The 24,196-nt window shown below is 43.9% G+C and overlaps 1 protein-coding gene across 1 annotated transcript in view; it reads left to right on the top strand.

Annotated features, from left to right (window-relative positions):
* Positions 1–1,609: 1,609 nt before the first annotated feature.
* The window catches only part of Rreb1 (ras responsive element binding protein 1), a 219,364-nt gene continuing 196,777 nt past the window's right edge, over positions 1,610–24,196 (top strand). The window contains exon 1 of the mRNA XM_070024627.1: positions 1,610–1,628. The gene's annotated coding sequence lies outside the window, so the exon portion shown is untranslated. The remainder of the gene's footprint in view (positions 1,629–24,196) is intronic.

Below are 24,196 nucleotides of genomic sequence, written 5' to 3'. Positions count from 1 at the left end.
TGTAGGTGAACTATGCTGTCTTTGAATTTTCCCCAAATGATCCCTTCTTTCTTTTGTAATGACAATAAATTTATTGCTTAATAATTCCTAGTGAAAGCATTAGAAATGCAAATATTTCCCTTCAAATCCTGCAAATACCCTAGAATATTCTGAAAGGTATAGTAGCCCTAAGCAGTAATTCCTTACCAAAAGTAGTGAGGTTTCTTTTTCTTTTCTAACCCTGGGGCTTGAACTCAGGGCTAGAGCACCTTTGTGCTCAAGGCTAGTACTCTCACTTGAGCCACAGTGCCATTTCTGTTTTTTCTGTTTATGTGGTGCTGACTGGAACCCAGGGCTTTGTGCATGTTAGGCAAACACTCATATCCCAGCCCCTGATGATGTTTCTTATATGTAGAAAAGTGCACCACCTCTGCTTGGCGACTCACAGGCCAACAGTACACTGAAGACTGAAAGGTCTTAAGCTGTTGATTATTGTACAACAAATCAACTTGCTTTAACTTGCTTAACTCGAGATTTCTCAAACTTCCTTATTTTCTGGACCACTAAGAAGGGAAACCATTGTCAGTGAAACTAGGACTCCATACTAAGAGATCATAAAACAGAACATGCCAGTGATGTTAGGATTTAAAACTACATGCATCTGGTACGTGCATCTGGGAGTCGGGGAAGACCTACCTGATAAATGATCATTTCAGACACAGACACACACACACACACACACACACACACACACACACACACACACACACACTATAGACACACCGGGGATCCAGTTCTTTGGAACAGCACTAAAAAACTCTGGCCTGTACTTTCGCAATTGTTTCAGAGAGACAGTGTAAAAGATTATAGTTTTCCTTATTGAGACAAACTAAACAGTTTTTTGAATAAAATAAATTTACCACCTCTTTACAGTGTCCCTGTCCAGTGTAAAAGTAATTTACAGGTCAGAATGAACTGTCCACTGTCCTCAGTGATTATACAAGTCTCTTTAAATGAAGCCTCTTCTCCATTCAGGTAGTCTACTTTCACTTGAAATGACCCCTTTGCTTTTGACGATCTCCACACCCCGGGGTGACTCAACTTCATAACACTACTATTAAAATCTCAAGGTTTGCAGGAAACAGGCTGCAATAGGTATAAAGCCCCAGTAACAGGCACAGTGAGTCAGATGAAGTATGCAAGCAGGAGGAGGGTGCAGGCTAAGTTTGCTTCCAGGGCATGGGTGGGGTGGATAGCTTGGGCTCTTCAGGCTCCTTTGCTTCAATGCAAGGACCTCATCCGAGCCTCCAGTTTACACACCCTTCTTTCACCTTGCCATTACCGCTCCTTCCGACCCGGGGAGGGCCTGACTTAAGGGTACCATCCTGCCCCTGGTACCCAGAACTCCAGGGTTTAAACCCTTCTAGCTCCACCTTCCAGGACGCGCCCCTGGTATTTGGTTGTTGTGGTTCTCCCCAGGCTCTCCTGGTTGGCAGGATCAGCCCGGGCTCCGTGCTGTCCTACGAACCCCGGAACAAACATCTGATGACCCTGAGGTCACCTTCATCCTCGCCTCTGTCCCCCCAACACCCCGCTGCGCTTTCCGACCCAGGCCTGGCCTCTCCAGGAGCGGGGCCTCCCGCAGCTCGGTAGGAACAACTTGTGTGAGTTGAGCCGCGCTTTCCCCGGGGCGCAGCATCCGCCGCGGGATGCGGGCAGCCCGGGGCCGGCCCCGCGCGGCCCTCTCCTTATTTAACCAGCCTGCACGGTTTCCATGGCTCCGCCGCCAGCCTCCCGCCCCCTTCCCCGCGCGGAGCCCAGCTGCAGTGGCTCAGCTGGCCAGTGGGGGGCCGCGGGGGGGGGCACCGTGCGCTGCGCGGGGCCCGGGTGGTCTCTCCAAGGCCTCCCGGAGCAGGGGTGCGACCCCCTACCTCCACTCCAAACCGTTCCCGGCGGCTGTTCCACGTTCACCACCCCTTCCCCACCCGCGGGCATCCGCGATCGGTGCCCGCCCCCCCCCCCGGCGGTACCGCAGCCCTCCCCGCCCCGCCCGCCCTGCGCAGCCCCCGGCCCGGCCCGGCCCGGCCGCGCGGGGGAGGGGCGCGCGGCGCAGGCAAAGTTGCTGAGTTGCTCGGCACGCTCCGAAGTTGCTGCCGCGACGGCCGCCTCCCGCCCCCCTTCCCGGCCCCGGGACGGCTCGCCGCGCACACACCGTCACCACCCCGCTACCTGCCCTCGCCTGGGCGGCCCCAGCTGGGACTCCGCCGCATCCCCGCCCCGCGAGGCCCGCCAGGAGCCCAGGTTTCCAGCGGGGGCGGGCGGCGGGCTCACCCCACCTCCCCGCTGCACCCCGGGAGGCCAGGGCGGGTGGGGAACCCCACTCCCCAGACGCCGGGCGGCCAAGGTGCTTTTTGCACTTTGCAAAGCGGAGCTGCCCTGAAGGAGGGGCGCGGGGAGGGGGGCGGCACCACCCGCCGGGGCTCGCGTTTCCCTTCCTCCGTGGGCTCGGCGAAGCGGGGGTGGGGGCGGCAGAAGGGGCCCGCTGGGGGTGAAGTCGCCAACAGGTGCTCGCGAGCCCACGTGACCGGAAGGGCCCGCGCGCAGGTGGTGGGGGCGGGGCAGGCTCTCCGAGGGGGTCCCCGGCCGTGCCAGACGCCGGGCGTGCACCCTGCCGGGGTGGGGGCGGCGGAGGGAGGGATCGCTGGGTGGCTTCGGCCCGGAGGAGGGGGTGGGGAGGGAGGGAGGAGGGAGGGCATGCGAAAGTGGGTCAGGAATGTAACTGGACGCTGCACCCCCCCTCTCTGAGGCAGCCGCCTGCCCCAGCCTTGGAAAGCCAGTCGTTTGCTGTTGCGGTTCCCCCAGGGTTATCGGTGGGTGGACAGTTACCAGGGCATCCCGAAGGATGTGTTTCCCGGCGACCCTTTAGGACGAAAACCTTAGTTGCCTCAGTAACGGGGTTTGGCCGGGATGCAATGAGTGCGATGAATTCTAGGAGAGGTCTGGCGGCTGGAGGCCATTACCAGTTACACGGGGCAAGGTGGAGGAGTGAGGTGTGGGTTAACTTAAATACTTCGATGGATAGATGGTAGGTAGATAGATAGATAGATAGATAGATAGATAGATAGATAGATAGATAGATAACCTGAACCCAGATGAGAAAGGAAAGCTGAGGAGGCAGCTCCTTTTTGTGTTTGTTTTACTGTCTCAGGATATAAATTAAGACGTTTTTGCATTAGGGTTTGAGTCTTTCAAATGCAGGCCCAAGCGGCCCTAAATTGACTGAAGTTCTTAACAGTGACTGACTTAGTTGACACAATGGTTTGAAGTTGATACCCTAGAGTTAGAAGAAATAAGGGACAGAGGGACAGGGACAGTTTTGTATTTGGGGAAATCCTGAGAAACAAACATGAAAAGGCCTTTATTAAAAGAAGAAGATAAAAAGAACCCAGACTTCTCAAAGCAGAAGAAGCTGGAGATTCTTCCTTGAGCCCAGCGGCAGCTCACACCCAGAGCACATGATGCCAGGAAGGGAAGAACTAAGATTTAAAAGTGATGGGGTCAGGCACCCTGGCTGAGGCCTGTAATCCTAGCTATTCAGGAGCCTGAGATCTGAGGATTGTGGTTTGAAACCAGCTGGGGCAGGAAAATCCACGAGACTTAATCACAGAAAAAGCCAGGAGTGGGAGTATGGCTCAAGGGAGAGAGCACCAGCCTTGAGCAAAAGGAGCTCAGGGACAGCATACAGGCCCAGAGTTTAAGCTCTAAGACCAGCAAAAAATAAATAAATAAGTAAATAAGTTGATGGGGCCCAAGCATAGGTAAGCTCATGCAGTAGGTATTCCTGGATACCCTGGACACTGGAGGCTGAGATTGAGGTTTGAGACGGAGAATTGAGGTTCAAAGTCAGCCTGTGCAAATAAATCTGCTAATTAACCAGCCAAAAATGGAGCTGAGACTCAATGGTTGAGCACCAGCCTTGAGGAGAAAAAAACTAAGGGATAATGTCCAGACTGTAAGTTCAAGCCCCAGTACTCAGGGTTGGGGAGTGTAAAATGGTGGGCTTTGGGTTGGAATGCTGGTGAGACAAGCAGAGCAGGGGGAAAAATGTTAGTTGTTAAGGTTGGAGGCATGACTCAGGTGGTGGTAGGGCACCTGCCAATGAGTGGAAAGTGAGTCCCATCTTGGACCAAAAAGAAAAAAAAAGTTGGTTTGGTTGTTTTACATGATGAGATATGAGGATAAAGTGTTGTAGAGTTTGTAGCCCAAAGCAGGCACCTCCAGATTTCCATCACATCCCCTTTCCATCATCCTCACCTAGGGGACCCAAGTCACCAGATGTGGGGTAGCGCAGCCACAGTAAAGGCCCATGGTACAGAGACACTGCACCTCAAAAGCAAGCTGGAGTTTTCAATCAGATGCAAAGAGGGTGTATGCACTGTACTACCCTCTAAAGAGATCTTCAGAGGGGAGTCTCTTAGGAGACATAAACAAATAGGATTTTGGTAAGCTGAATTACATTCAAAATAAGTGAAAGGTTATTTTGTTGTGAAAATTGTGTAGAGATGTAAACCACAAAAATAATTATTATGGGGCTGGGAAGTTGGCTCAGTGGTAGAGCGCTTGCCTTGCATGCCTGAGGCCCTGGGTTCGATTCCTCAACACCACATAAGTAAAAAGAAAAAAGCCGGAAGTGGTGCTGTGGCTCAAGTGGTAGAATGCTAGCTTTGAGCTGAAGAGCTGAGGGACAGTGCCCAGGCCCAGAGTTCAGGTCCCACAACCGGACCCCCCCCCAAAAAAAATAATTATTATGAAGACAGACAGGTGGTATCTTAGCTATTCCAGAAGCTGAGATCTGATGATTTTTGGTTGGAAGCTAGCCCAGGCAGACAAATCAGAGACTCCTTTCTCCAATTAACCACTAAAAAGCTGCAAGTGAAGGTGTGGCTTAAGTAGAAGAGCACCAAAAAAAGCCAAGAGAGCATACAAGGCCCTAAATTCAAGCCTTAGTACTAGTACACAAAAAAGAATTATTGTTATTATTATTATTATGTTATTATAATTACTATCTTGGTGTTAGAGACTGAAGCCTAGTTCTTGTATATACTAAGTATGTCAGTCCTAGTAAGAGAAACAAATTATTATTATTATTATTATTATTATTATTATTATTATTATTACCGCCCTTTGTTGGCTTGTCTCCCTAGCAGAATGGGGAGAAACAGAATTGAAATTATTGGGATACGTGTCCTCCTTTTGAGCTTTTTGTATACAAACTAACTGACCACAATTGTGGTCACCTGAGAATTTGCCTAACCCGTGGAAGAGCTCCATACATTGAGTGCTCTTTTATACTGAGTGAAAACAATTACACAAAATTTTTCAGGAAAGTTGGAAATAACACATCAAGGTGACTTCCTTCTATGTGAGGTAATGAGCCTTCAGAATCTTGGTTCAATCCACAATTGTTGCTGTAGAAATGAATTGAAAATTTAGGTATACTAGAGTGGCAAACTTGCATTTTCTCCCATCTTTCCTCCAAATTTCAGCTCTGAATAAATGAAATAATTATATTTAGGATAATCTGCCTTTTACTTAGTTATAAATCACTTTTAGAAAGCAAATTAAGGAATGAACATCTGTTAAGAAAGCATTAGTAACAGGGCTCTTAATATTGTGTAGTGCTCCTATATATTTAAAATGCTAGATAGAAAACTCATCCACCAAAAGGAGGAGGAGGAGGAAGAAGAAGAGAAGGGGGGAGAAGGAGGAGGAGGAAGACGTTGTCCTCTGTGCATAATACGCTTTCACATAGATTGTTGTAGACAATGCATTTGGATCCATTCACAGACACCTCCAAAATATTTTCTGAATGAGAGTATGTTTGAAGCATCTGAGCCACCTACGCTGTGTATAGAACTATGTCAACTATTGTGGGCATTGTTGAGAAGCTATGCACAGTTCTAAAAAGAGTCAAGTCTAATAAGATAGAAGCTAGGTGACAAAACAGGAAATTCAGCTATTGAGTTAAATAAAAAAAACTCTTAAAATATGTACATAGATGATGCATTCATAAATAATAAATTCATATATTAAAGTCACAATGAGTCGAGAAAAAAGAATATGAAAGATTGAGTTTTCCCCCACTCGATTCTATTTATTCTCTAAAATGTAGAGAGCACCTTCGCATTGTTTCTGTATTAGAATAAAAGATTTTTTTTTAGGGAGGTGATACCACCAAGCAGTGTATGAATGACTGCTAACAAGGGAGCCAATAGAAGAACTTCCAGAAGGGGCAGAGAGCTAAGTGGGCTAGACGGAGAGGGCTCTGAGAGGTGCCAAGAACCAAGTTCAGCTTTGTTGGAGGTAGAATTTAGAAGGCACCAGGGAAAGAGAAGGATAAAAGACAAACTTGCTTAGGACAGGTGTGGATGTCACCGGATGCTGGATGCATTCCTGGATGAGAGCCATCAGGAAATGCTTCAGAGGGACCTCGTAGGACTTGAACTCAGGCCTTAAAGGATGGGTTTGAATTTCACAGCTGGAGAAGGAAAGCCATTTCCAGGCTAATAGGCCTAATGACATAAGCTAAGAGAGGCAGAAGTTGCACAGCATGTTTGAGGAATTTCCATAGACCAGATTTGCCACTAGAAGAAATGGATCAAGTGTGAAATTTATCATTTGAATGATAGGTTGGATGCAGGCCAACGAGGAGACCATGAATGCCTGGTCAAGCTTGGTATTAGAACTTTATCTGCAGGCAATGGGGAAATAGAAAAGATTTTCAGCAGGGGAATAAAGGCATGTCTCCTTTATGCTTTGCTGAAAATGCTTTACTGATGGTGTCTCTCGTTACAAATTGGAGGTCTGGAACAAGTCTATGGTGCCATTTTATAAGTGCTTAGGATGTTGCTAGCATTTTTAGCAGTAAAGTATTTTTAGTTACAGTATGTATGGCATGCTATTGCACACTTAATAAATTATAATCTAGTGTAGTTATAACTTTGTTATGCACATAGAATCCACCACATGGGCCTGGATAAGTGTCATGTCAATGGGATTTGGTTGGAAGACAGTGCTTTATGAGCTTGCATAAAAGAAAACTTGACAGTTTTGGTTTTTTAAAAAATAGTATTTGGAGTCTGGGAAGGTGGCTCAGTGGCCTTGCATGCATGAGGCCCTGGTTTGGTTCCTTAGCACCACATAAGCAGAAAAAGGCAGAAGTGGCACTGTGGCTCAAGTGGTAGAGTGCTAGCCTTGAGCTGAAAAGCTGAGGGACAGTGCCCAGGCCCAGAGTTCAGGCTCCACAACACACACACACACACACACACACACACACACACACACACACACAAATAAATAGTATTTGGATGGGGAGGGTAGTGGACTTAAGTTAGAGATGACAGGATTTACAGATTCCTTGAGAGGTGTGACTGTCCACAGAATCAGTAACAGGAAGCCAAAGTTCAAGATCAATGGAATGACTGATTTGAGAAACCAGAGTTGAGACCAAGATGGAAGCCCACTTTAAGTGATACATCAGTGTATACAGGCCCAAGACTGAGAGGTATATCACCTACTCGAAATAATGGCAGGTCACAGTATGAATAAGCTCCTAAATTCACATCTTTTGGAAAAGGACTTGTCTAGGTAGTATTCCCAATTAGAATGTACCTCTATATAATCTCAAAATCCTCCCTCCTCATAGGCTTAAAGTTAGTCATTCCTGGGGCTTCTCTCAGAGCCATCACACTAACTCAGCACTGCCTTAACCAAAATGCTTTAACCTAGCAGCTGGCTGCCTAGCCTGGCATGTCAGATTAAGAGGCCCCACAGCTTGAGAATCTTTTGGGCTAACCATCTATACTTTTACTACATTCCCTCTACCACTCTGGTACAGATGAAGCAGTGGCCTTTGCCAGTTTGTGGTCTAGCCTGAGATCTCCCCAGGCTTCCTGTGTCTGTTCTAGGGAAAGTAAAAGACTACAAGCTTTTCATTAATTCCTTCCCTCCTGTCCTTTGCTTGGGGGTCTGATGGATAGTGCTCAAAGTTGTTTTTATCCCAATGACCTGCATATTTCCAAATTTAGCCCTGGTCTGGAAGAGTGGATGGATGTGTTGAATGCTCTGCCCTGCTGGGTTGGAAGTGCGGGTGGGGAGAGGGTTTCTGAGTTCTGGGTAGTGGCCAGTGACTCAGACTGAGAAAGCCTGCTGGAAGATGCAATAACCTGGCTTTGGGCAGACCACTTCCTGTACCTTTGGATACGTGGAGCTAGGGTGTGGTATTTGGCAGGATTCTCAGGAGTGGACCGTTTGGCTGATCCTCTTCAAGGGAGCTCAGTAGTGCAAGATGAGTTGAGCAGGGTACAGGCTGGTCTTTAAGTTTAAAGATAAATCTGAAATATGAGATTGGATTGTGTGTGTGTGTGTGTGTACAAGGGCTTGAACTCGGGCTGGGCACTGTTCCTTTGCTTTTTCATGGAACCTTACCACTTGAGCCACAGTTCTACTTGCAGCTTTTTACTAGTTAATTGGAGGGTCAGGAGTTTCACAGAGTTATTTTCCCTGTCTGGCTTTGAACCATTCTCAGAGGTCAGCCTCTTGAGTAGCTAGGATTACAGCTGTGAGCCACTAGGGTTGGATTTCTTAAAGCTGATGATTGTGAACACTTATTTTTGTTTGTTTTGTGCCATCCTGTGACTTGAACTCAGGGCCTGGGCTTCTGTCCCTTAGTTGTTTTTTACCTTTTTTTTTTTTTCCCTCAAAGCTAGAATTCTACCATTTGAGCTACAGCTCCACTTTTGGCTTCTTGGTGGTTTATTGGAGATAAGAGCCTCAATGGGGCTGGCTTCAAACTTTGATCCTCAGATTTTAGCCCACTGAGTAGCTAGGGTTATAGCTGTGAGCTACTGGCACTCAGCTTCTTTATTTCTTTACTGTTAGGAAAGAAATTTCTGTCCTGTTGAGTAGCAATCAGACATTTTGTTTGCCTGATGCTAATTATCTTAACTACAAACTGAGCACTGCTTCTTCCTTTTCTTGTTTATAAGCTAGAGAAAGACAGATTCATGTGTCTGTATTGTTACTTACTTGGTGAAAGAGCCAGAGCTAATGTTTACAATTGATGTAGAGTCTTCCCATACAATTGATGTATGGGAAGATTCTCACTCCCCCCCACCTTCCCTCCCACTGGGCTACCCCACACACAGAACTTAGCCATTATACTACCCTTTAAACCCCAGAGTGGGTTATTTTCTCAACTCATGTTTTTCCTTCATTTAAGAAGTGTGGATGGGCTGGGGAGGTGGCTCAGTGTTAGAGTGCTTGTCTTACATGCATGAGGCCCTGGGTTTGATTCTTCAGCACCACATAAACAAAAAGAAAAAAGCCAGAAGTGGTGCTATGGCTCAAGTGGTAGAGCACTAGCCTTGAGCTGAAGAGCTGAGGGATAGCGCCCAGGCCCTGAGTTCAGGCCCCACGACTGACAAAAAAAAAAAAAAAAAAAAGAAGTGTGGAAAAAACTAGGCACTGGGGGCTCCTGCCTCTAACCCTACCTACTCAGGAGGCTGAGATCTGAGGATCATGGTTTGATGCCAGCCAGGATAGCAAAGTCTGTGAGACTCTTAACTCCAATTAACTACTACAACACTAGAAGTGGTTCTGTGGCTCAAAGTGATAGAGCAAAAAGAGCTTAAGGACAGCCCCCAGGCCTAAGGTTCAAGCCCCACAACCCAACAGACAAAAAAAAAAAAAAAAAAAGATGAGCGGCTGGGAAGGTGGCTCAGTGGTAGAGCACTTGACTTGCATGCACGAGGCCCTGGGTTCGATTCCTCAGCACCACATAAGCAGAAAAGAAAAAAGCCCGAAGTGGCACTGTGGCTCATGTGGTAGAGCGCTAGCCTTGAGCTGAAGAGCTGAGGGACAGCGCCCAGGCCCAGAGTTCAGGCTCATGACCAGACCCGCCCCCCCCCCAAAAAAAAGATGATGATATCTAAGGGTTCTTTTTACATTGTGATAACATTTACATGATGTAAAATTTATCATTTAAACTTCTTCCTCAGGGCTGAGGATCAAACTTGAGTGCATTCTCTTATTATACATTCAGAGTTTCCAAAAAACAAAAAACTACAATTCTTTGTCTGTTATCTTTGTACATGCAAGCTCACATGCCATTACTGGGAATTGAACTCAGGGCCTGGATGCTGTTCCTTGTGCATACTAGGCAGGTGCTCTGCCATAAACTACACCCCTAGCCCATACTAGCCATTTTTAAGTTTATGTTCACTTGTATATGTACATTGTGTATAGTGGGATCTATGCTCACATTCACTAACAATATAAAGTAATAGTCTTAAAAAAAGTGTCAGAAAATAAAACCCAGGTTATACTAAAAATAACAACACAAATAAAAGGAAAGAAAGAGAATCGAATTGTAGTAGGTATACTCATATTTATAGTCTAAGAGAAGGTAGAGGGATGGCTTTCTTTCTTTTTTCTTTTTGTCAGTTGTGGGCTTGAACTCAGCCTGGGCACTGTCCCTCAGCTCTTCAGCTCAAGGTTTAACGTTCTACCACTTGAGCCACAGTACCACTTCCGGCTTTTTCTATTTATGTGGTGCTGAGGAATCGAACCCAGGGCCTCATACATGCAAGGCAAGCACTCTACCACTGAGCTACCTTCTCAGCCCTGAGGGGTGGCTTTCTAATGGCCTTACCCTAGTATATACTGGCACCCTGGCTACTGGTATGGTCAGTCAGTCCAAAAGAGAAAGATAAGCTTATGCCTGAGCTTTCTTCAAAATGCCAGAAAAGCCCAGTACCAGTGGCTCATGCCTGACATCTGAGGATCAAGGTTCAAGACCAACCGAGGCAGGAAAGTCTGATATTCTTATCTTCACTTAACCATCAAAAAGCTGAAAGTGGAGCTCTGGCTCACAAGGTAGAGCACTAGCTTTGAGTGAAAAGCTAAAGAACAACATCCAGGCCCTGAGTTCAAGTCCCAATACTTGCTTGTGCACGCGCGCGCACATGTGTGTGTGTGTGTGCGCGTGCATGCATGCATCCGCATGCACGCGCACACACACAGATTCCAGAAAAAGAATTGTGGTTTTTAAAAGTTTTTCTGAAAACCTGAATGTACAGGAAGAGAATGCACTCAAATGTGAATATACATATATATATATATATGTGTGTGTGTGTGTGTGTGTGTGTGTGTGTGTGTGTGTATATATACATATATATATATATGTTTATGTATATGTATATGTGGTAGCACTGGGATTTGAACTCAGGTCCTTGAACTTACTTAAGTATGAATTTATAGAATTTAATTTATATACTTTCCTGAGTTTCCAGTGTGCTTTTTGAAAGCCATTTTACTGTTTTCTTAACCCATTGTGCAGTAGCTACTATTTGCCATTATAACCCTGATTTGCCTGTTAAAATACTGCTTTTCATTGTTTGTGATTTTATGGATATCACAGTCCAAAAACTTAGGGGGGGGGAGGACTTAATTACCATGCAATGGCTACATTGTTAAATGAAATGACTTATTTTTTTGTGTGTTTAGTGATGGACAGGATCGAATTCAGGGTATTGCATATTGAACCAGTTCTTAAGATTACATAAATCTTACTCTTACCTAAAAAAAAAAAAAAAAAATTGGAAACACCATTGCTGGCTACCAAAGTTTTTAGTCCAGTCAAATATATTAATAGTACCCTTTTTTGTTTTTCCACTAGAAATTATTTTCACAACCACCCACTGTTTGCAGCCGTGTTTCATAGTATACATAGAACAGGCCCGAAGATAGTCAGTCCCAACAGGATGTCAGCTTCCATGCCAACGAAGTTGTGGGTTCGTGTTTTACCGAAGGAGAAACCTTGTGTAGTTTTCCTGGCTCTGGATGTTCCAAGTTTATTCAATGACCCCTCCTCTAAATGTGTTACTGCATTTGTGAAAATGTAGGGACTTAAACTGGTCTAAACTGTTGCTTATCAGTCTTGAAAAGATGTGTTAAAACCAGTTTGACAACTTTTTTTTTTTTTTAATATAGCATGCTAGAAGGCCTTGGCAAGAGAGGTTTGAAACAAATATCGGTGTTGGAACTGAAACAAAACACTTTCTTAAGCAAAAATATTTGCTTGTGATACACATTTCCCTGTATTGGGGAGGACTCATCTTTTAAAAGCCAAGATCTCATGGTAGGACTTAATTACCAATGGAAAATGTGTCAATGTCAGATCCACACCAGGCATAAGCCATTGAGGGTTTGGCCAAGAATGTCAGATAATAGTTTGGTGTACATATTCATGATCCTGTCCCCCACCCTCTGTTTACTGGAATCCGTTTAGAAGCAGATTATTACCTGTATTTCTAAACACTTTGAAGTGGAATAGCCTAGAAATACAATGTTTCAGGGGACTACTCTCTTAAAGGATCAATTTGGGATTCCCAGTTACCTTTTATTTATTTATTTATTTTTTTTTATGTCAGTCGAGGGGGCCTGAACTCTGGGCCTGGGTGCTGTCCCTGAGCTCTTCAGCTCAAGGCTAACGCTCTGCCACTTGAGCCTCAGCGCCACTTCTGGCTTTTTCTGCTTATGTGGTGCTGAGGAATTGAACCCGGGCCTCATGCATGCAAGGCAAGCGCTCTACCACTGAGCCACCTTCCCAGGCCATTTGTTTGCTTTTTCAATAATGGGATCTAACCCAGGGCCTCACATAGTAGGTGTGTGCTGCATCACTGAGCTATATCCCCAGCTCCTAGATGATTTTAATAAGATATAGTTACTCTTATCATTTTGAAATGTATAAATCAGGTTTTGCATACTTCAGTTCTAGAACATGTCTGTCCTAATGTAAAATACTTTTGAGTTTGAATAAGATTGCCGAAGAAAGAGATAATTAGTTCATATTGTCACTTCACAGACCTCTAAAAAAGACAGAGATGGTCCTAGCTTTTTTTTTTTTTTTCTTTTTGGTGCTGGTACTGGTGTCTGAACTCAGGGTCTGGCATTGTCTCTTAGCATTTTTACTTAAGGCTGGTGCTCTACCATTTGAGCCATACTTCCTGCATTTTGCTGGTTAATAGGAGATAAAGAGTCTTAGTGACTTTTCTTCTTTGGCTTGGAACCATGATCTTGAGATCTCAGCCTCCTGAGTATTTAAGATTATAGGAGTAAGCCATCAACACCCAGCCTGATAGCTTAATTTTCTTTTTTTTTTTTTTTTTTACAGAATAGTATAAATGTTTATTTTATATATAATTTCCCTTCCTGACCTGTTTTTACAATATAGAAAGGTATAGTTTTTTAGTAGCTCCAGGAAATATAAATTAAATCTTTTCTACTTTTGAATGTAAATAGAGCTAAAAAAATCATGAACCCATCCCTCCCCAAATAGTCTTTTAAATTTGTTGAATTAATGTGATTATTAATCTTGCTCAGCAATTTGATGCAAATGCCTAAATACAAAAAAAAAATGTTTTGTGAGTACTACACAAGAAGAAAAGCTTAACATTTTACATAGTTTCTTGGAAATAAAAAAACTCACTTTATTTACTCACTTATTTATTCATTTATTTATTTATTGGTCGGTCATGGGGATTGAACTCTGGGCCTGGGCACTGTCCCTGAGCTCTTCAGCTCAAGGTAAGCACCCTACCACTTGAGCCACAGCAGTACTTCTGGTTTTCTGGTGGTTTATTGGAGATAGAAGACTCAAGGGGAATTTCCTGCCTGGGCTAGCTTTGAACCGCAGTCCTCTGATCTCAGCCTTCTATGTAGCTAGGATTACAGGTGTGAGCCACCAGTACCCAGGTTGTACCTTTAAATATTTGCAAGCAAGGCATTCTTAAGCAATGCTATTGTACATAATCTACAGTTAACTTAGAACTTCACAAACATTTCTGCACACTGTATATAATAATTTGTATTTTTAAAGCTGAGTTCTTTGATTTGGCTAGGAAAAAAAAAATCCGCCAGCATTTTACACCAAATTGCAGCAGTACAAATGTGCCTGTTTGCATGGCATGCTTAACAACTACCGTGTTCTATAATGATAATTTGCCTTGTGAAGGTTAAATGTGTTTGTGACTTTAAGTATCACTATCTCACAATACTGTGAAATTTGTGAAATGTATGTAATCACTTAATCTCAATAAAAAATTATCTTAAAAATTACTTAGAGAGAGAGAGAGAAAAAAAAAAACCTACCATGCTCTGTGCTGTGTTCCTTCCTTTTGTCCTCCTGCGTTTCATGGAACATGCTGCTTCCTGAAATGTCAGCCCAGCCCTCAAGCTCCTGGGTGTTTTACTTTTGATTACCTTGGTTCTCAGCCAGCCTCATAGTCGACACTCACAGCGTGGGTTGTACAGGTACTTCTTGATGTGGAGCAGCTCATCTTTTTTTTTTTTTTTATCATTTCCTCTTATGTCACCCTATGATTGGTACTCTTGACCTTGAGAGGAGGAGAGAGTGATGAAAGTGACTTTGAGAACAGCTTTCAAAGTCTGAGGGGTTTTTGTTATGTTTTTGTTTTTCAGGCACTGGGGCTTGAACTCAGGGCTTAGACATTGTCCCTTGGCTTTCTTGCTCAAGGCTAGTATTCTACCACTTAAGTCATAGCTCCACTTTTAGCTTTTGGCTGGTTAATTGGAGTTGAAGAATCTCTTGATCTTTCTTTTTCAGGGCTGGTTTCAAATCACACTATTTAGCCTCCTGAGTACTTGGGTTACAAGTGTGAGCCATTGTGTGTGTGTGTGTGTGTGTGTTATTTTTTTTAAGATAAGAGAATATACTTTAAAAAGGTTAACAGACCATTACTGTTATCACTTAATAATAGTTTTGTTTGCTTGTTTTTTTGTGCCAGTTTTGGGCTTGAACTAAGGGCTTCTAGTTCTTTTTTTTTTGGGGGGGGGTCCAGTCGTAGGGCCTGAACTCTAGGCCTGGGCGCTGTCCCTCAGCTCTTCAGCTCAAGGCTAGCGCTCTACCACTTGAGCCACAGCACCACTTCCGGCTTTTTTCTTTTTGCTTATGTGGTGCTGAGGAATCGAACCCAAGGCCTCGAGCATGCAAGGCAAGTGCTCTACCACTGAGCCACCTTCCCAGCCCCAGGGCTTCTAGTTCTCACTCACCTTTCTTTCTCTTCTATGCTTCTTGAGCCACACTTTTCTTCTCCTCCTCCTGCTCTGCCTCTTCTACCTCCTCTCCCTCCCTCCTCCTCTTTCTTCTCTCTTCTTTCTTGTGTATGTGTATGTGCTGGACCTGCAGCCTGAACTCAGGGCCTGGGTGGTGATCCTAAGCTTTTGTTCAAAGCTAGCACTCTACCACTGGACCCATAGCTCTACTTCTGGCTTTTTTGCTAGTTAATTGGAGATAAGTCTCATGGACTTTCTTGCCCCAAATAGCTGCAAACCTGGATCCTCAGATCTCAGCCTCGTGAATAGTTAGGATTACAGGCGTGAGCCACAGGTGCCTGGTGAGCCACACTTTATAAACAGCTTTTTGCTGGGGAATTGGAAATGGAATGTCTCAGACTTTTCTGCCTGAGTTGGCTTCAAACTGCAATTCTCTAGCCCTCATTTTCTGAATAATTAGGATTACAGTGTGAGCTACCAGCACCCAGCTTGATGAAAATTCATGAAACTTTTCAGAGGAATCTTATTTGGTCAAATATTATGAATACCATATGAAATTAACCTTAGGATCCTGCAGCTCCTTTAGGATGTTTCCTTTTAGTATGTAAGAATGTAAGTCTGATAGGCACTGGTGGCTCAAACCTGTCATCCAAAAACTTGGGAGGCTGAGTCAGAAAGATCATGGATCTAACCCAGCCCTGCAAAAAATCCAGAGGCCCCATCTCAAGGAAAGAAGCTAGATATAATGGCACAACACTGTCATCCTAGCTCCAACAGGAAGCCTAAAATAGACAAATCAAAGTCCAAGTACGTTTCCAGGCAAGACATGAGACCCTATCTCAAAAAATAATCAGTGCAAAAAAGATCTGGGGGCTTGGTTCAGTGGTAGAATACCTACCTAGTAAATGTGAGAGTCTGGGTTCAAACCCTAGTACTACTATTTAAAAAGAGAGAGAGAGAGAGAGAGAGAGAGAGAGAGAGAGAGAGAGAGAGAGAGAGAGAGAGAGAGAGAGAGAGAACAGAAAGTAGAAAATCTCAGACCAGTTATAGTGGTTCATGCCTATAGTTCCAGCACTTAGGAAGTTGAGACAAGAGATCAACCTATGCTACATGGTGAGACCTTATCTCAAAAAAAGAAAAGGAAGGGGCTGGGAAGATGGCTCAGTGGTAGAGCGCTTGCTTTGCATGCCTGAGGCCCTGGGTTCGATTCCTCAGTACCACATAAGCAAAAAGAAAAAAGCCGGAAGTGGTGCTGTGGCTCAAGTGGTAGAGTGTTAGCCTTGAGCTGAAGAGCTGAGGGATAGCGCCCAGGCCCAGAGTTCAAGCTCCACGACCGGACCAAAAAAAAAAGAAAAGGAAAAAGAAAGAAAAAGATTGTAAACATGTTTCCAGTTAGACTTGCCTTAAGTTCATTGTCACTGTTTGGGGAAGAGTAGAATGTCTGAACGCTAATATATCCTATTAAGAGATAGAATGTGGGCTGGAGGTGTGGCTCTAAAAATTCTTACTATTTTGATGATGTCATTTGTAAAACTCATGATTATATAAAGAAGTGATCTTGGGTTAGGATGAAGTTGGTGTGTTTAATAACCTAGTAGGAGAATTGTAGGCCTTCGGGAGTTGATTTGTAAAACACTTGGCTTTCTCCTTGTTGATCTGTCCTCTGAAAGAGAACTTGGTGAGGTTGCCCTAAAATGCCAGCTTCTATCAAGGGCATGACATCATCACCCTGGGACATCCGGGTGTGTTTCTTGGAAAGAATCCACCAAGGCAAGCGTTTTCCAAATAAAACATTTGTTTCAGTAAACAAGTGTTTTATTCAGCAGCCCAAGTGGAGAATTTTAAAACCAGTGTTTGTTTTGCCAGCAAACATTTTGTTTCAATCCTTGAAGCTAAACAAGTGGGTAAGATTTAAGTGGCCTCCTCATACAAACAATGCAGAACGTTTTCAGAAAACAGTGGCTGAGCAGAGATCTGTCAGAAAGTGATTTCAGTCCACGTGTGGAGAACTGACTGGGCTTTCTGCATAGTTCCTTACTTGTCTGCAGTCAGAGTGGAAAGTCTTAGGTTAAAGGAGGAGCTTTTCATTCTTTTTTAAGTCAGAAGATGAAAAAACAGGAAAGAATTGTTAAATGAAAAGTATTTTATGATTGAGGTTGTGGTTCAGTGGTAGAAAGCTTATCTGGCATGCTTGAGACCTTGAGTTGCATTGGTGTGTTGGTATATTTAACTTCTGTAGCTTTGAAAGTAAAATAAATAAAATAATAAAAAAAAAAAAAAAGAAAAGCTGGGCACATTGGTACAAGCCTGTAATCCCAGCTACGCATGAAACTAAATAAGGAGGATTTCAAGTTGGAACATAGTTAGAACATGTCTTATGTAAATAAAATAAATGAAACACTTAAAGACGAAACTCAGTGTCTTTAGCTGTCTGCTCTGAATTACTTAATTAATTTGTTTTGTGATACTGGGGTTTGAACTCAGGACCCTGTGCTTGCCAGGCAGGTATACTCCACTTGGGTCATTCTACCATTCACCTGCTCTTACTTTTTCTGACTTTGTGTGGTAACTGCTCTGATGTGTAATACTGGCTGCTGTCTGTGTTACCTTCTAGCCGTCATCTTCTTACTCTTGTAAAGATGGGGTGAAATCAGATTTTGGCAAGAGAAGCTGTTGATACTCTTGTTTAAGGTTCCTTGAGATTGAATATGGTTGACGGCGTGTCCTGTGACATTGATCTATGACGGGATGGGAGAGCCTTCCTTATCTCTGAAGAAACCCATAAAAGCATCCCCTGTATTCCTTATTGGTTTCTCTGATACATCTTACTTTATTGTATCTCACTCACTTGGAGCTGATTGTGTAAGTGGGGTCCATTGTCAGTGCTTGTCGTGGTGGATGTTGGGTGCTCTCTGTTCTGTCCCCTGCTGGCGCTGTCCTGATCTAGCGCTGTTCTGATCTAGCACGGGGTTGGAATGGGGAGATCTTAATCATTGTAGCTTTCCAGCAAGTCCTACCTTCCCAGAGGGCATGTTCTTGCCCTTGTTGTTCTCCAGTGATGTCATGGTGGTCTCAGCTTGGTGACCTTCTACAGAAATTTTACAAACAACTCTAATTCCCTAGCAGAACTGGTTAGAGTTCTTGCGTTCAGGACCTCACTGCATCTGTAGGCCTATTTAGGAGAACGGGCCATGTTTACAGTAGGGTCGGCCACATCCAAAGGCACCATGCAGAGTACCAAAAAGATGATGACAGAGCTGGGCACTGGTGCTGTGCACCTGTCATTCCATCTTACAAGGGAAGCTAAGATTGGGATGATCACACCTAGCTACTTTGGAGGGTGACATCTGAGGATCGCAGCTCAAAGCCAGTCTGGGCAAAAAAAAGTCCATAACACTCTTATCTTCAGTTAACTACAAAAAGGTGAAGTAGAAACTGTGGCTCAAGTCATAGAGCACTAGCCTTGAGCACAAAAGCTCAGAGATAGGGCTGGGAATGTGGCTTAGTGGTTAGAGTACTTGCCTAGCATGCATGAACCCCTGAGTTTGATTCCTCACTACCACATAAACAGAAAAAGCCAGAAGTGGTACTGTGGTGCAAGTGGTAGAGTGCTAGCCTTGAGCACATAGAGGCTCAGTGACAGTGCCCAGGCCCTGACTTCAAGCCCCAGGATTGAAAAAAAAACAAACAAACTCAGAAACAGTGCCCAGGCCCAAAGTTCAAGCCCAAATAACAGCAAAAATTATTTAAAAGAAGATTGGGAGGGGCTGGGAAGGTGGCTCGGCGGTAGAGCGCTTGCCTTGCATGCATGAGGCCCTGGGTTCAATTCCTCAGCACCACATAAGCAAAAAGAAAAAAAAGCCGGAAGTGGCGCTGTGGCTCAAGTGGTAGAGCTCTAGCCTTGAGGTGAAGAGTTGAGGGACAGCGCTCAGGCCCAGAGTTCAGGCCCCACAACCGGACCCCCCCCCCAAAAAAAAAGAAGATGGAGAGGATCAAGGTTTGAAGTCAACTCAGTGAAAAAAGTTCAAGAGACCCTCCTCATTTAACAGAAAAATCTGGGCATAGTGTTAAATATCTGTTATACAAGCGATAGCAGGAAGTATAGATAGGAAGATTGCAGTCTAGGATGGCCTTGGCAACAAGCAAGACTCTATCTCAAAAAGAGAGCAAGCTAGGCACTGGTGACTCACACCTGTAATCCTAGCTACACAAGAGGCTGAGATCTGAAGGATTATAGATCAAGAGAAAGCTGGGTAGAAAAGTTCATTGGAGGGCTGAGAAGGTAACTCAGTGGTAGTGCTTGCTTTGTATACATGAGGCCCTGGAAAAAAAGCTGGAAGTGATGCTGTGGATCAAGTAGTACAGTGCTAGCCTTGAGCTGAAGAGCTGAGAGACAGTGCCCAAGCCCTGAGTTCAAGCTCCAGGACTGGAAAAAAAATGTGATGACATTTCAGTATTTACTTATAACCCAAAGTGAGCTTGGGACTCTTTTAAGGTTTTATTTCAGAGATTCTTGTGTCTCCCTGAATTTAGTTACACAAATGTCATGATTAGAGTCACAACACTATATACTAACTAACATCTGGCATAAGTGAGCTCTCTCTAGATGAAAACAAGACATTCCCATACTGTATGCCTATGTCATGGAATATTACTTTGCAATAAAAAGAGAAGGAGTACTGACTCATGCTATAGCATGGAAACATCATGCTAAGTGAAATATGCCAGACCAAGGATGATATGTTTATAGCTTTGTGTTACCCAATTAGGACATCGTAATAAAATGGAAGGATTCATGAGGGAGACAAAGGGAAGAAAGAAAGGAAATCATATACAAGTTCCCCTTTCCTTGTGCCTTGCTCTGGCTCCAGTTCTTCAGCATCTGTGCTCTGCCCTGTACGTAGCTCTGCCGCGTGGGAGACCAAGACCAAAGCTTTGAGGCCAAGACCAAAGCTTTGAGGCTGTGTACGATTTCACTTTGTGTTGCAGAAAGCAGAAACTCAAACTGAAACTGATGCAAAAACCAATGTGTTCTTAATGGTTTTTACCCAAACCATAAATCCTCTCTAGGAAGAAGAGGGGAATTACCCAAAAATTAGGCCCCATTCCTTCAGTATGTTCTGGATCCGTAATTTTTATTTTTCCTCTCTCTCTGTCTGTCTCTGTCTCTCACTGTCTCACTCTCGCTCCCTTTCCCTTCCCTTGTTCCCTCCCTTTTCTCTCTTTCCTGCTCTTGTGTGTCCAACTGATTCACTGAAATTCCTTAAAATGCAGATTCTTGGGCCTGACCTAGACTCAGAGAATAAAATGGGGTGGGAGGAAGCAGAGGCAGAGATTCAGGTCTTTTGGAAGAGTCCCTGAGCATACTGCCCATCACACAAGACTTGTTAAGGACAAGAAAGGTGTCCTGGGCTTGCTTTCATTTTTATTAATTACCACATATCACCTAATGGAAACTTTCATTAGGTCTGACAATCCAGATCTGGTTTTGTAAGGAGATGGGTAGTTTGAACCATACATTCTCCACCTATGCAGCAGTGGGATGGCTTGTGTACATAGGTCCTTTATTTTACAAGAGGATGTTTCATGTTCTGAAGCATCCACATGCAGGTGAAAATTCAGTAAGGTGATGGTGATGATGATGATGATGATGATGATGATGGTGTGTGTGTGTGTGTGTGTGTGTGTGTGTGTGTGTGTGTCTGTGTGTGTAGTGATGCTGGGGCTTGAACCCAATGCTTGAATGCTGTCCTTTAGCTTTTTTTGCTTAAGGCTGGCACTTTGTCCTTTGAACCTCTATTTTCTGCATTTTACTGGTTAATTGGAGTTGAGTGTGGCAGCTTTTTCTGCCCAGGCTGGCTTTTAACCTCACTTCTCATCTTGGCCTCCTGAATAGCTAAGATTATAGACATGAGCTGGTTGGATGATATTTGAGCCACTGAATAGTCCTATGTGTTAGATGGTGAAGAAATCATAAACATCACCTACCTGAACTTCTTTATTCTTCCCAGGAGGGAAATAAAAACCTATGTTGTAAGTGTCTCGTTCATGGTTGTCAGGGGGCTGGGAATGTAGCTTAGTGGTAGAGTGCTTGTCTAGCATACAGGAAGCCCTGGGTTTGATTCTTCAGTACCACATAAACAGAAAAAGCCAGAAGTGGTGCGGTAGCTCAAGTGGTAGAGCATTAATCTTGAGCAAAAGAAGCTCAGGAACAGTGCCCAGGCCCTGAGTTTAAGCCCCAGGACTGGCAAAAAATAATTAAAAAAAAAAAGGTTGTCAGGGGCAGGCCTAGAATTCAATGCCTGGCACCAAGTGCAGCTCTTTTTTTTTTTTTTTTTTCACCCCTGTAATCTGGTCTTGAAATTCTAGCAAAAAAGGTTATAAGAAGTGCAAACTGATATTATTATTATTATTATTATTATTATTATTATTATTATTATTATTATTATTACACTGGTACTGGGGTTTGAACTAAGGGCCCATTGCTCTTGCTTTACTTTCTTATTCATGGCTGGTTCTCTACCACTTCAGCCATGTCTTTAGGCCTACCTTTTGCTGGTTAATTGGAGATGGAGTCTCATGAACTTTTCTGCCTAAGCTGGCTTTAAACCATGATCTTCCAAGTCTCTACCTCTTACATAGCTAAGATTACAGGTGTGAGACATTGGTGCTCTGCCTGATTACTTTTTTAAAATCTAATCTTGTCAAGATGTTGAACATATAGCCATCCCAGCACCCTGGGCCTGTGAGTAGAGGAAATATAATGAAGAATCCAGGGCTGAAAATGTGGCTTAGTGGTAGAGTTCTTGCCTAGCATGCATGAAGCCCTGGGTTTGATTTCTTAGCACCACATAAACAGAAAAAGCCAGAAGTGGTACTGTAGCTCAAATGGTACAGTGCTTGCCTTGAGCACAGAGAGGCTCAGGGATAGTGCCCAGTCCCTGAGTTCAAGCTCCAGGACTGACAAAATAAAAAAAGAAAAAAGAAAGAAAGGCAAAGAAAAAAAGAATCCATTCATTACTATTTTATTCATTAAAACAATTCTATCAGTGTGAAAACTTAAGAAAGTAATACCAGGTCCCCTCTCCTCAATTAATTAGTTTGATCTTTTGTTCTACTTATGTTTTATTTTTATTTTTATTTTTATTTTTGTCAGTTGTGGGGCTTGAACTCTGGGCCTGGGTGCTGTCCCTGAGCTCTTCAGCTCAAGACTAGCACTCTACCACTGGAGCCACAGCACCACTTCTGGTTTTCTGGTGGTTAATTGGAGATAAGAGTCTCACGGATGTTCCTGCCTCAGCTGGCTTTGAACCACAATCTTCAGATCTCAGCCTCCTGAATAGCTAGGATTACAGGCGTGAGCTACCGGCACCTGACATGTTCTTTTTTGTGTCAGTACTAGGGCTAGAACTCAGGGACTGGGTACTATCTCTGAGATTTTTTTTTCTTTTTTTTTTTTTTTGTCGGTCGTGGGGCTTGAACTCTGGGCCTGGGCGCTGTCCCTCAGCTCTTCAGCTCAAGGCGAGCGCTCTACCACTTGAGCTACAGCGCCACTTCTGGTTTTCTGGTGGTTTATTGGAGATAGGAGTCTCACGGTCTCTCCTGCCCGGGCTGGCTTTGAACCGCGATCCTCAGATCTCAGCCTCCTGAGTAGCTAGGATTACAGGCGTGAGCCACCAGCGCCCGGCAGATTTTTTTTTCTTAAGGCTAGCACTCTTCCACATGACACAGCTCTACTTCTGGCTTTTTGATGGTTAGTTGGAGATAAGAGTCTTATTGACTTTCCTACCTAGGCTGGCTTCAAACTATGATCCTCAGATCTCAGCCTCTTGAGTAGTTAGGATTTACAGACATGAGCCACTGAAGCTTGGCTCCTATGCTCTTTTTTTTTCTTTAAATTGTTATTATAAAGGTGATGTACAAGGGGGTTATAGTTACATAGTCAGGAAATTAGTACATTTCTTTTTGAACAGTGTCACCTCCCTTGTTTTCTCCCATTTTCCCCTCCCTCCAGACCTCCCCCACAAATTGTATAGTTTATTTTCAACCTAGTGTCTAGTGAGTATCACTGCTCATTTGTTCACCCTTTGTCCCACCATTTCTGTGCTTCTCCTTACCCTCCCCCAAACAGATACACTTACATACAAGACAAAAGGGACAGAAAAAAAAAAAAAAGCAGCAACAGAGGAGGGGAAAAAAACAAGAAGCAAAATAACAAAAATAAAACTTCTCATTTCCATTTCTATAGTCCATTTCGATAAACATCATTTTACATGTGCCCTTAGCTATTGAACCTTTGTGAGTCTGTCCTAAGAGGATCCGCCTTTGTTCTTACTGTGTGGATGGTAAAAGACAGAAAAATACACTTGGACATGATAAATTATACAGGACTATAGATAGCCTGTGTTCTTAATTGTGTCATATTGAGTAGTAGAAAAACCTTGGGGCTGGAAAGGTGGCTTAGTGGTAGAGTGCTTGCTTTGCATGCAAAAGGCCCTGGGTTCAATTCTTCAGCACCACATAAGCAGAAAAAACCAGAAGTGGCGCTGTGGCTCAAGTGGTAGAGCGCTAGCCTTGAGCTGAAGAGCTCAGAACAGTTCCCAGGCCCAGAGTTCAGGCCCTACAACTGACCAAGAAAAAAGAAAAGAAAAGAAAAACCTTGTACAGCTTATACCTCTCCCTTTCTCTTTCCTCCCCTCACCTTCTTCCGTATCTCTTCTCCCTTCTCCCCTTGCATCTCTTCTTCTCGCTTCTCTTTCCTTCCTACACTTCCTTACAGTAGAATAGTCATCTAGAAAAGCGCATGTATCTGCTACTTGAATTTTCACAAAGTGAACACAACCCTGTGAGCTTTTGAACACCACACACGCTGTCAAATTCTAGCCACACCATTTCTCATCTATCAAATAGCCTTGGGAAAATCATTTAACCTTTTTGGGCTTCAATTTTCTTCCCTGTCCAATAGGGGATAAATAATGTCCTTTGACAGGTATTTGTGAGGCGTGAAAAGTAATACGTATCATTTACCTGACATTCTTCTTTCCTCTAACTCCAGGCAAGCTTTTGCAAACTGACACCTTCA

This window comes from Dipodomys merriami, unplaced genomic scaffold (genome assembly GCF_024711535.1).
Source record: "Dipodomys merriami isolate MVZ:Mamm:240054 unplaced genomic scaffold, mDipMer1.0.p SCAF_16, whole genome shotgun sequence".
Classification (NCBI taxonomy): domain Eukaryota; kingdom Metazoa; phylum Chordata; class Mammalia; order Rodentia; family Heteromyidae; genus Dipodomys; species Dipodomys merriami.
This window is presented reverse-complemented; position numbering and strand designations above follow the sequence as displayed.